The sequence below is a fragment of the Poecilia formosa genome, unplaced genomic scaffold, assembly GCF_000485575.1.
Source record: "Poecilia formosa unplaced genomic scaffold, Poecilia_formosa-5.1.2 Scaffold19, whole genome shotgun sequence".
Classification (NCBI taxonomy): Eukaryota; Metazoa; Chordata; class Actinopteri; order Cyprinodontiformes; family Poeciliidae; genus Poecilia; species Poecilia formosa.
In genome coordinates, this window is record NW_006799958.1 from 2,424,347 (window position 1) to 2,436,203 (window position 11,857).

An 11,857-nucleotide genomic window follows, 5' to 3' on the forward strand; every position below is an offset into this window, starting at 1 on the left:
CGATGCAGAAAACCTTTCGCGGTCCAACCAAAGAGCATAGCTCAAGAGAAAACTCCTCCAGAACATGCTGGGCCGCAGAGGGCTCCGATTGTTGAGGTTTGGGTCAGGAAGGTTCAGGGTGGGTAAGGTGAAACGTACAAAAAAATAATAAAGTGAGTGGGTTAAAATGCGTGAATCTCTTATATACCAACACGTCAAGCATGAACAAACACAATAGTTAGAGAAGGAGTCACTTGGATGGCACTGATACCAAGAAAATCAACCAAGTCACAGCAGGACTGAAAGTCAGCGTGGTACAACGGACCCCCCCAGGGTAACGGTGAAGAAAAGGGGCTGGACCACAGTCCGATCTGTCGAGACTAGACCAGCAGAAAACGGTCCTTGGTGGCAAAGTGCATCCTGGCTGTGTGTTAAATGTTAAGTGGATATCGGACAGAGTGCTCAAACAGACTAGGCTAGCAGTGTGCGCACAAGTAGAGTGCAAGAGCTAAGTATGATCACGTAGTGCAATGGTTGCAAAAACTAAAGCAGATCTAGAGAAATGTCTCAGACGGTGTGGCGTCACGACATCGATCGTTTCGCACAGAGAAAGAAGTCTGCGCGAGAGATCGTAGGCTATTTACAAAAAGCTGCCAGAAGTAACAATGTCTCTTCAGGACAAGGTGGAGGGAAGCCGTGGAAACAAACGTTTGGTTTCGCAGAGGAGTCTTCTACCTGGGTCCAGAAGGGATCACCAAAGGCCATAGTTTAGAAATGTCTGCTCCCAAATGGCTGCTGCTTTTTTTTTTGCCAAGTTTTGCCAACTTTATTTGTCAGCACATCGTAAACACAGATTAGAAAGGTGTTCGGACAAATGATGAAACAGTTCTGTTATGTACAGCTAAATCTATGGTTTTATGGATGCATTTTTTTCTTTTTCTTTTTTTTTTAAGCATTTCACTGCCAAAACGAGCGGCTTTCTTCTCTGCAAGAAACAAATAAAGAGGAAACTGTTTCCACTTAACTGAGATTATTTGAACAAATTGTGATCCTTCATCAATTTCCACCCAAACTAAATAAATACATAAATAACCAAATAAAATAACACCTTACCTTGACCATAAAATAATGAGATGATGAGCTAACTAGTAGTTTAAATGGTTAGCAAGACTGGTAACAAGATGGTTGTTTGCTTAGCTTGGTATTTAGTGAGTTGAAGACATTCTTCTGTACCCATAAGCATTTTAAAAACATTGCTTGTCACGATAATACCGCCATCATTAATTACGTCTGATAATCTGAGATCGCGGCAGACGTACCACAATCCTTAAAGATGCAAACTGACTTACTGTCAATTGGTTATTTTCCATCATGTAGTAATGGGTAGGCTCACGTTACATGTGCTAGTTTGGGTGTCTTAATGCTATAAGCACAGTGTATAATGAAACATAATCTAAAAACGTTTAATAATTCTCAAACGAAACTGAAAGGCAGCAAAATGTGAAACGTAATGCAAAGTTTGAAGTGTGTCGTCTGCATGTGTGTAAATGAGTTGAAAAGTACAACAGAACTGCTTCAGGAATGTCCAACACACCACATTAGATGTTAGTTCAATTTTCCAAAAGGTGTGCCCAGTAAAGTGGGGGGCGTACACAAAGATAACCTTTTAAAATTCAAATTAATAAAGTTCATCTGCATCCAAGCTGAAGTGATCAAAAAATATCTGCCTTCAGATATGGTTAGCTCTGAAATAATCACATTACCAAGTGTCTGAGTGGGATAATCCCACAATCAGATTAACTTCCAGAGTAAATGTCAACTTCCATTGACCTTTATCGACCCATGAGAGTAGTGAACTTTGACCTGTGATGATTATATAACATTAAGGCCGACGCTTTCGACTCAAAGCCCGCGTTTAATTTGGAACGACTTGACCAAGCAGTATTCCTAAGCGGTTATGTGGAACTACAGCTACCTCCCTCCGCCGGCGCCTCCGTAACACCATGAACACCTTATTTTTACATTTATGAGCAACGAGTTCGGCTCCGGGTTCCAGCAGACTGGGAACGTTGCGGAGCATGGAGAGTTGGTAATTAAGATCTACCGGGATGGTCGCGTAAGGAAAAAAAAACAAAAAAACAATCCCTTTCCTTCCACCTTCCATCTGTCTCTCGTTTTCTGCATCCCTGCCTCGTGGATCTTTCTACTACATCTACTACATTCACAGCAGTTCACTTGCAAATATGCAAATCTTTGGGCAAAACGTGTAAAGTGTGCATTCAGCATTCCTGCAGCTGACGGCGCAGTGGACAACTGCTGCGGACGGGAAGGGAAGAGGTGCGGTGAGGATGGAGGGACGGATGGAAACAAACTGGAATGGCACTTTAGTTGTTAAAGCAGGTGGAGGGTTTGGTGGTGGGGGGGCGAGGATCGACCAGCTGGTGGGAATTTGCAGAGAAAGCGACATTTATTGAAATGTATTCAGCAAGATAAGGCAGGTTATGAAGTGATGTTAATATTAATATGCAAAACCAGTTTTTCTTTTTCCATTTAAGCTTAGATCCTTTTATTTTATTTTATTTTTTTACAAGTCTCACTACTATGTTCTGGTTCTCTGTTCAACGGTTCCAGATCAGATCTATCCACTAGCTGTGGACGGCTGGCACCCGTGTGACTCAAGGTCCCCCCTCGTATTTTCTTCCTTTTTTTTTTATTCTTCTACTCATACTACTCCGTTTCCCTGTGACCCAGAGCTATCTCATTAGCTCAGCCGCTAGAAGAGCTGGGAGTCGCAATGCTAATCAGAGCTGCGCGCGGTGGCAGCTAGCCGGCCCGGATGAGCCTCCGAGACGACAGGGGACCCGGAGCTACACAGTGACAGGAAACCCGCTCTGACAGGCTGAAAGACAGGAAGGGGGACCAAATGCGAAGCTGCATCTGAAGTGACTCTAAAATCTGTCAAATGTTGGAGTCGGGGTTGGGGGGAGAAAGAAATTTGTTTCAGGAAGAGAGTTTATTTGCTTACGGTTTGACAGAGCTGCAGTTTCAGCTGGAGCATTAGGGAAAAATAGTGGCGTAACCTGAAAGATAACGAAATGTGAAATTGATTTCGGCTAAATCATACCAAGAATGGGGTTTTACCGCGTTTCAAATCGGAAAGGTCCCGCAAGGTGCATGACATGTCCTTGGATTTTTCTATTATTCCTCTGATTCAATGAGTGCCGTGGGATATATTGATGAGTGAATAAATTAAGAGCCAGAGCAAAAACCCTAAGAAGTATATGAAACATTTTTTTTTGGGGGGAGGGGGGGATTAAAAAACAATAATAACTCCAACTGTCTCATATTGTCTCCCCCAACATGGTTGCACACTAGGAAAGCGGTACTGTTATGCTCACAGTACGGATAACGGGGTTGAAACGAAACAAAAACACACAACATTCAAGCCATCAAAAGTCACAAAAGTGCAACGATCTCCATTCGTCATGATTGTATTCCCTCATGTGGGACAGTTTCCATTCGCATCTCTATGCAAAATGAAAAAAGGAAACATCAACATAGATTTTGTGTTGAAATCCAAAACATGAGCTGCTTTTTCAGGCGGTCGTAATAAAATATTTGCACCCTCTGTCCGATCCAATCTGCTTCAACACGTTACGTTGTTGTTGGGTTTTTTTTTATGCGATGATTATATTTGAGTTCACGGCTTGGGCCCCGTTTTGTTACATTCGAATTCAACGGATTTGAACTTTTGTACAAACTGTTTCTGCATTTTTGGCATTTTCGCAATGCACAGACACAAAATCTTGCCAAGTATTTCTGTTCATATTTCCAGTGAAANAAGTGTTCTACACTACATTCAGTCATTCACCCATTCCCATACTGACGATGGTTCGCTACATGGTGGCCACAGCTGCCTTACAGCAGGTTGACAGAAGTGAGAACCCCAGTCTATCAGCTTGATTGTAGATCTCCTCTACAAAAGAATCTGTGAACAGGCGGTTTACCCTTGAATAATTTGGAGTCACTTTCTGCCAAAATATCTGCAAATAGGCGAAACAGCAAATACCAAACATCTGAACAGGTGATAATACTCCGTTAATCACCTTTTCATTCTGTTCTAGCTTCATACTTTTTAGGGTGAGTACGACGAGTCGTCTGAAATATAGTCCACTTGTCTGAATTTTCTAGGCATTTGCTCATTTGAATCATTCAGCTAAGCTCAAGTTTTCAGGACGGTTGCAAAGCATTGGGAGGATTACCATTGTGCACTGCTATTTGTCAGGAAAAGGGTCTGAAGAGAACATCCGCGACATGTGTGTGTTGTGACAGTCACCAGTAACTTGAGGAAACACAGGGACATTACATCAACTCCAAAATAAATGCCTGAAACTGGTCTGAGAGGCTGCTGGCAACACCAAAAGGATTTAGATAATCGATAGATGAATGGACAGACAGACACCCAAAAGCTAACTAGTTTCATTTTTTACAAATAAAAGCTATATGCTTTCTGTGCAGGTACAAGCCAAAACTGCTAAGATGAGGTCCGTGAGCTAAGAGAGGCTGACAGGGAAACAGAGATTAACTCTGATAGCAGGCTAACATGTGTTTGACCTCCTCAGTGGCTGTAAACAGCAGATAAGCTAAAGACTTGATTGTCTGTTGCCCTCTGCAGACTCTCGCTGTAATAAGTTCATTTATCAGAACATGTAAAGATAGACTTTACACAAACCACTTCTCTCTGCTCCGGTGACCCCCGCACCCCCCATCGGAGTGCGGACTCTTGACCAGTAATCTCCACGCAATTATCGGGGGCCAGCTTTTAAATTTCTCTCCACTCGTACTGTACGGCGCACGCTAAACAACTGCACGGCTGCCGAGAACAGTTTTGAATGAATGAAGTCAGCAGACGAGCAGTTAAACGCCAATACCAAGCGTCAATACTGACACTGTGGTGAAGCTCGTGTTTTAAACTCAGGAAGACAGAGTCACAGCTAATCAGGGTTCCCACCTTCAGCAGCTGGCAGGAGCTGTATTGAGTTTGGCAGCCTGAAACGAAGCAGAGCACCAGGAAGCCGGTGGTAGAGAAACACGACTGCCCAAGAGCAACTCGGCGGGAACTCCTGCTTCATTTATATCCTGCAAACACATCAAAAAAAATAAGGGCCTCACACTCCTCTGCAGGCTTCAAAGCGGCTCTGATTTTTCACTGTAATAATGAGAATAAAAAAAAGAACACAAAGACGAGCTTCTTTACACGGATTAAAAACGGTATGTAATAACACATTCAGACTGTCCTCATTGATCTCTGGGTTGTCTGTTCACTCTGAGCTTATTAAGGGGGGATCTTGAGCGCTGCGGCTGCTGTTGATAGTGTGTTCTTTGTGGTTTATTTATTGCATTTTCACCTGGCGTGTAACCGCTAAAGCATGCTTGAGGTGTTCCATGAGATCTCGAATCCTGAAGATGCCACTATTTTCTCCTCAAAGTGAAGCTTTTCTCAAGAGAGAGGGGTTCTAGTTTCTGTCTAAGCAATTACGAGCCCCCTTTCGGGTTGGCACCTCATAAGTAGCGTTGTAGCATCCTTGGCTGAATAATGCCAAGGATATTATCGGTCCTTTACAAGAGCTGAGAAGTCGAGACTCACAATGTAAGGTTTTTGTCGCTTTCAAAAATAACTGCATTGAGAAATGTTTTTCTCCACGTGGAAGCACTGAGAACAGCCTAAAACACAAGTTTTTACACCTCCAGACCTGTAAGTGGTGCTAAACATGAAGTATGGTTCATGTTTAGCAGTAAACACAACAATAATGCCAAACAACAAAGCACAACTGGAGTGTTTTGAGTGGAGTGACGACGAAGTTGAGCTTCTGCTCATTGGATTTTAAGATTAATAAACTATAAGATGGCATCACCAGTTATGTCTGCCATTGATTTTGTTAAGTATGATGCGTTTGAGGCTACAGGTCAAGTTAGCATTTGGGCTAAAACGTCAGCGCTTTTACTGTTCACATGAATATGCAAGGACAAGATTTACACTCAGGAACCCGTTTCATAAAAGAGAGAAAAAAAGAAAAAAGTTTAGGGTCCCCTAAAACACCACTTTCAATCATTCCCATTTTCAAAAAAAAAAAAAAAAAATCCTAATGAACTAGGCCTTATTTTGAAGTAAGACAGGAAGTAACACTTGAGTTTGTGCCTTGGGTTATGATGGATTCACGTAATAAAAGCATGTTTTATACAATTCTTTAAATCTGTTTTCTTTGCTCGCTGCTTCAGTGTCACAATCTTTCAGCTTGTTTGTGACACATCAAAAGGGAAAACCCTTTTCTTGTGTTGTTTTTTTTAACAACCGTCATTAATTGGTTAGAAATCCAAACACTGTTAATATTTAAAAGTGCGGAAGCGATGCCTAATTTTTTTTTCACTCCAAAATATCTGATTATGCCATCTGTAGTCTTCATCGATTTGTATTGTGTTTCATACTGTACTCCCTTGTTTAATGCCATTTCCCTTTTTATTGCATCATCACCATGATCATGGCTGTAAAAAGGTTTGTTTTTTCTAAGAGGTTTTAAGGTTCTTTAAAACTTGATTTTAGGCTATGTTAGGCTAACTTATCCTCTGAGTCAAGGGAATCAAAATGAGTTTGACTTCACACCATCTCACCAAGATTACTTTCCACAATTACAGCTGCTTTTCTTTTATAACAAATGGCAAAACAGTCCATTGATTTCCAGTGAGAGGAAGAAAAAATAGGCTCCTGAATAGGCAGATTAAAACCGATAAGACGCATCTTACCTCCCACCATACCCACCCACACGTCCGCTCTGTTAAATTTCACGCCCGGCCGATTCTTGTCGTGATTGGATATGTAAGACAAAGAAGATATGAAGTTCACGGCTAGAGCGATATTTAGGAAGACAAGCAGGTAATGAGCAATAGAAACATGACCGCTGCCTCCTGGGACGTGCTTGTTGCTGCAGTACATCAGGGCAGAAGAAAGCGAAAGGAAGACAGTTGTAGGTTTGTTATTTTTAGATCAGTGTGGTAGGTAAGAGTCCCAGAGGACGGCTCAGCGTATTTACAGAACTTAAACTGATGAGGAACTTCGCAAAAGTCCTACAGATCACATTAAGGATCGACTTAATGTCTATTTTAGATCATAACAACTCCATGTAGCAACAAAAACAGGCAATCAGTAGTCACTTTAATCCCATTTATAAACAATTTGAACAAACCAGTTAGGGGAAAATGTATTTCCAAGACATTATCCCAAGATGAACACTTATTTATCTTGAAATAACTCACTTTTCTTACAATATTTTCTTTAAATATTATTGAAAAACTTGCTATCTCATGGTAATTCCAAAATATTTTGAAATCACAATAAAAAAAGGTTTCTGCTTTTAATAGAGCTAGACAATCGCATGAAAGATGAAAATATCAAATCAAACTGACTGCCTTTAAGTTTACTCTCATTTTGTTACACTACGCCACAAACTACAGTCGTATGTGGAAGATGAACACAAAACAGCATGTGATTGGGAAAGAGAAAACTAAAGTATTTTTTGTCCTACTTAAATAACATTTTTCATTGTTGACCAAAAACTTAAATTTTTGTCTCACCTGACCAGAACACATACTTCCTTCCACACGACTGCTGGCTTCTGGCAACCTCAAATAAGACTTTTTTATGCTTTTTTTTTTTATTAGTATTATTGTCAATCTTCCATGAAGACTGGCAATATTATCATGGAGTGCCCTGGCTGCGTCTCTGATTAACGTTTTCCTTTCTCGACTTGTCATTTTCAGTCGACAACCACGTCTTGGTAGGTTTGCGACTTTACAAAAGAAAAGATTTCTCCAGGAAATGACAAGAAACTAGACTAAATGTCTGGGGATCTCTTGAAAATTGACAACTTAAGGCTTTCTCATTTTCTGCTTCAATAGATGGGAGAAATTACTTTTCAAAGCGTAAAAAAAAAAACATTTTGATCTGGATACTCAGATCAAAAATGAACTCAGTGAACCATGGCTGCAACATGAGCTTTGTATGCAAAATTACATCAAAAGGACCACGGCCGTGCTGTTTGAGGATAAAAACAGCCCGTGCTTTAAATGTACTTCTCAGGACAAAAGTAAGCAAAACATCAGCAGCTTTTAATTTACATTAAATTAGCTACACTGTGCTGATTTCCTCTCCTCCTCCCCCCTGCCATCAGGAACAACTTTAGAGCTGCATCTGCTTTTTGACCAGATGTCGTCGGGATAGTTTTCCCTTTCGCGCCACAATGCGATTATGCAGACCACATCTCACAATTAGCTGATGTGGTCCTTCTCGGAGATAAGCGTCGGTGGGGGGAAGATGCGCCGCGCTTCTGTTTTGTCGTGTTGTTAAAGAAAGCTGATGGCTGCCACTTTCCCGTAAACACTCGCCAACAACGCCACACACTAATGCTTGCCGAATAAGATTATAAAGAGCTCACTCGCCTGCCTTTCTGCCGCTGAATAAGTGTGCAAACTTCCACGAGGCTGCACTAACCAGCTTTGTGGGTTTCCGTCGTCGTCGAGCCAATGCAACCCGCTGCTGGGGAAACGATAATAATCCTCTGTGCTGGCTTTGCTGAGATGTCTTCATCTTAAAATGCCTGGTAAGCAAAGAAAACATAAGCAAATGTATAAAAAAAAAAAAAGATGCTAAGTTAGAATTTACAGACAGGCTTCACACAGGCCTACTAAATCAGGCTATCAGTTCCGTCCTTCCAGATAAAAACAGTTCTGCCTCTCTAAATTAATTAATTAGCTTTTTTTTCCCTCCCATACGAGAACAAACTTACACACCATAAACTATATATGAGCTCCCATCATCTGCTTAATTGATCCCCAATTAGCCATCAGTTATTTGATTGTCTCATCTAGTCTGCGTGACACTGGTTTGTGTGTCAACTCGCTGAATGACAAGTAAGCGCTAATTAAAGACTGCGAAGCCATTTTCGAGGGAGGGGGGAGCCATATATATTCATGAGGCCGGATTAATTTGTAATAAAGACATAATTTACCACCAGTGTGGAGAATATGACCTGCTCTCGTGTGAAGCGGCTTCTCCCCACAGTACGTGGCTGCGCTCTTCGCCTTCTGGCGGACAGGACGGATCCATCTGCCGTAAACGGCCGGAACTGAGGAGCAATCAGAACCCCGTCCAACTCATTATTACCTCTGGTTGACCACACAACGGTGATTTCAGTCCTGATCCAGAAGATTTGATTTGATTTTTTTAACCATGGGCTGATTTTGTCGTCTCTCACAAGGACATGAACTTTTTTTTTTTTCGTTTAAAAGATGAAAATCTAAAACTGTGCAGAGCAAAAGCCATATTTTAAAGTGGAGGTAAATTATCCAAAACGTGCACTCAAAAAAAAGTCTAATTGGATTTTTAGGAAAGTAATGGGTTTTCCTTCCTTGTTTAAATCCAATTTGGAGTTGTTAAGACTGTGACTGTTTAGAAAGCACACTGAGACGAACAAAGAGGAATCCCATCCCCGAGGATATTGTGCGTGTCTGATTTATTTAGAGACTTTAATTGCTGCTTGTTCAACTACTGCAGCAGCATGATGTTCAGGTAAATTTATAGGAAAGCGTGATGAACAAGAAGGTTATTTTGTGGAGTACCAAGTCGTCGTTTCCTTACAATGTTGTTTTTTTCTGGCTACATTTAACCAAACACTGATTAATGATGAAAGTAAATATGTCTCAAACCAAATGCAAATGTGAATAAAAGCAAAAGTTGCAAAAAAAGAAGAAAAAAAAGAGTCCCAATGCAATGCTACATTGAGGTTAATAAAACCAATTCCACATCCAGAGCTGTGAAAATGTTTTTGCCTCCTAATAGATTTCTTCTTCTTTTTCACACTCGGGTGTTTCAGACCATAAAGCAAATTTAAATAGCAAAGAAAAATAAAGTAAGCAAACACAAAGTGCAGTGTTCCAATTATATTTTTATTTATAAAAGGGAGAGAAAGATATCCAAAACAACCTGACCCAGTGAGAGAAGGAAAAACTGCAAATTGCACCTTTTGCGTCTGGTGTGCAGGAGTTACAGCCCTCGTTTCTTTGGGGAATTGATTGAATTTTGCCACTTTGGAGGATTTTTGAGCCTGCACACCATGCTTAAGCCCAGACTTTGACAAGAAAACTACAAAATATGTTGTTTTTATCATTCAGAGGTGGACTTGTTAATTTGATGTGGTTTGTCCTGTTGCTGTATAGTTACATTAACGTTCAGCTCAGGGTCAAACAAAGATGGCTGGATTTTCTCCTTTAGGATTTTCCTACAGACAACATAATTCATGGTTTTATTCAGAGGTCACATCCAAGTGAAGCAAAATTACCCAAATTCTTCAAACTCCCAACTAGAGTTAGATCGGGCTTAAAAATACCAACCCGACCCCAAATGCATTGTGTTTGACCTCGAGCCGACCCGACTTGAGAGGCTTGAGACCAAAGTATAGCTGACGTATCTTAGCTAAGGTTTTACTACTTTTTTTTTAAAACCATTATGTAAGTAAGCAGTGTAACTTCTCCCGCTTTTGGCTTCCGTTTATCGTCTTTCAGCGCCATTTTGTCGCTTGTTGTAACCGTAGGGTGAGTCAAGCGCAAATCATCTGGGATGTGTGATTGAAAAGATTCTAAATTATTATTTTTCATAAAGCATGTGGTCATTTAGTTTAAGTTTATTTGATAGGCACACATCGGCATAAAAAAAAACTGAACAAAGCAGCAGTCCCATGTTTGTGTCACAGTGCAATAGCAACAGCTAATTCGCAGCACTTGTCCCTAGATGGGCTTTTTAAACAGTACACCTTAAAACTAATAAAAATTGAAGGAATAATTTAAAATAGTACAGCATAATGTTGACAACATATATATACAAACAGTGAAACATAAAACATTACGTGTGAATACAGTTCTGTTTTTGACGTAACCAGAGTTTTGTTTGTTTTTGGAACGTACTGAAACTGACTTACTACAACTAAATAGCGACTATTTACATAAGTCTGCATACGTGTCTTTTTATTTACTGATAAGAATTGTCTTGTTAAAGACAACTTGTTTGTTACAGCGCCGCATTACATGTGCATTATATATTGGAGGTCAAATGCGGGAACAACCCCCTGATTTTAACTGTGTTTGGTTGCAAAGTCGCGAACTGTTGTGCTGTGGGATCAGGCTAACTAATGTTAGCAATGGAAGCTTTTAGCATCATGCTCATCTACGTTTTATTCAGTACCAAAATAACATATTCAAAACATCACTTTCTGTGTGACTGATTAAACAAAATACAAGTCATGAGTACAACTTTCATATGTGGCAGCCATATTGAATTAAAACTTAACTCAGGAATCTCAGCTGTTCCAAGCTGGGATTAATATTCTCTGGGAGTAATCTTCCCAATCCAGAGTTCAGAGGTTGCAGCTCTAGAACAAACTATAAAGACTGAGATGTTTTTTTGTTTTTTTTGTTTTTGTTTTGTTTTTTTAAATCTGAGCGCCTTATAATTAAAACAAACACACCTCTAGGAGTCATAACCAGAGTCTACCATTTATTACACATATTACATTCTTAAATAAAAATGCTCCACTTAACAGTTCTTGCATAGATATCTTACAATACCAATTTAGAAAAGAATTATGAAACAGACCGGTAACAAAAATAAATTTTCTTCTTCCTTAATAAAGAACATTACCATACTAACATCATATAATACAAATAATATTTTAAACACTTTGTACAGCAAAAAATTGCAAGTAAAACAAACAAATTAGAAATAAGAGAAACCGAACAGAGGTGGTGGTGACGGGAGTGGGATGTAGGGTGA

The 11,857-nt window shown here is 40.1% G+C and overlaps 2 long non-coding RNA genes across 2 annotated transcripts; one reads left to right on the top strand and one right to left on the bottom strand.

Annotated features, from left to right (window-relative positions):
• Window positions 1–7,544: 7,544 nt before the first annotated feature.
• LOC107835713 (uncharacterized) lies at window positions 7,545–11,047 on the bottom strand. Its single transcript, XR_001661523.1, has 3 exons — window positions 10,753–11,047; window positions 7,865–7,868; window positions 7,545–7,555 (listed from the first exon to the last, which is right to left on the bottom strand). It is a non-coding gene; the product is annotated as an uncharacterized LOC107835713 (long non-coding RNA).
• LOC107835712 (uncharacterized) lies at window positions 8,545–9,495 on the top strand. Its single transcript, XR_001661522.1, has 2 exons — window positions 8,545–8,633; window positions 9,095–9,495. It is a non-coding gene; the product is annotated as an uncharacterized LOC107835712 (long non-coding RNA).
• Window positions 11,048–11,857: the final 810 nt, after the last annotated feature.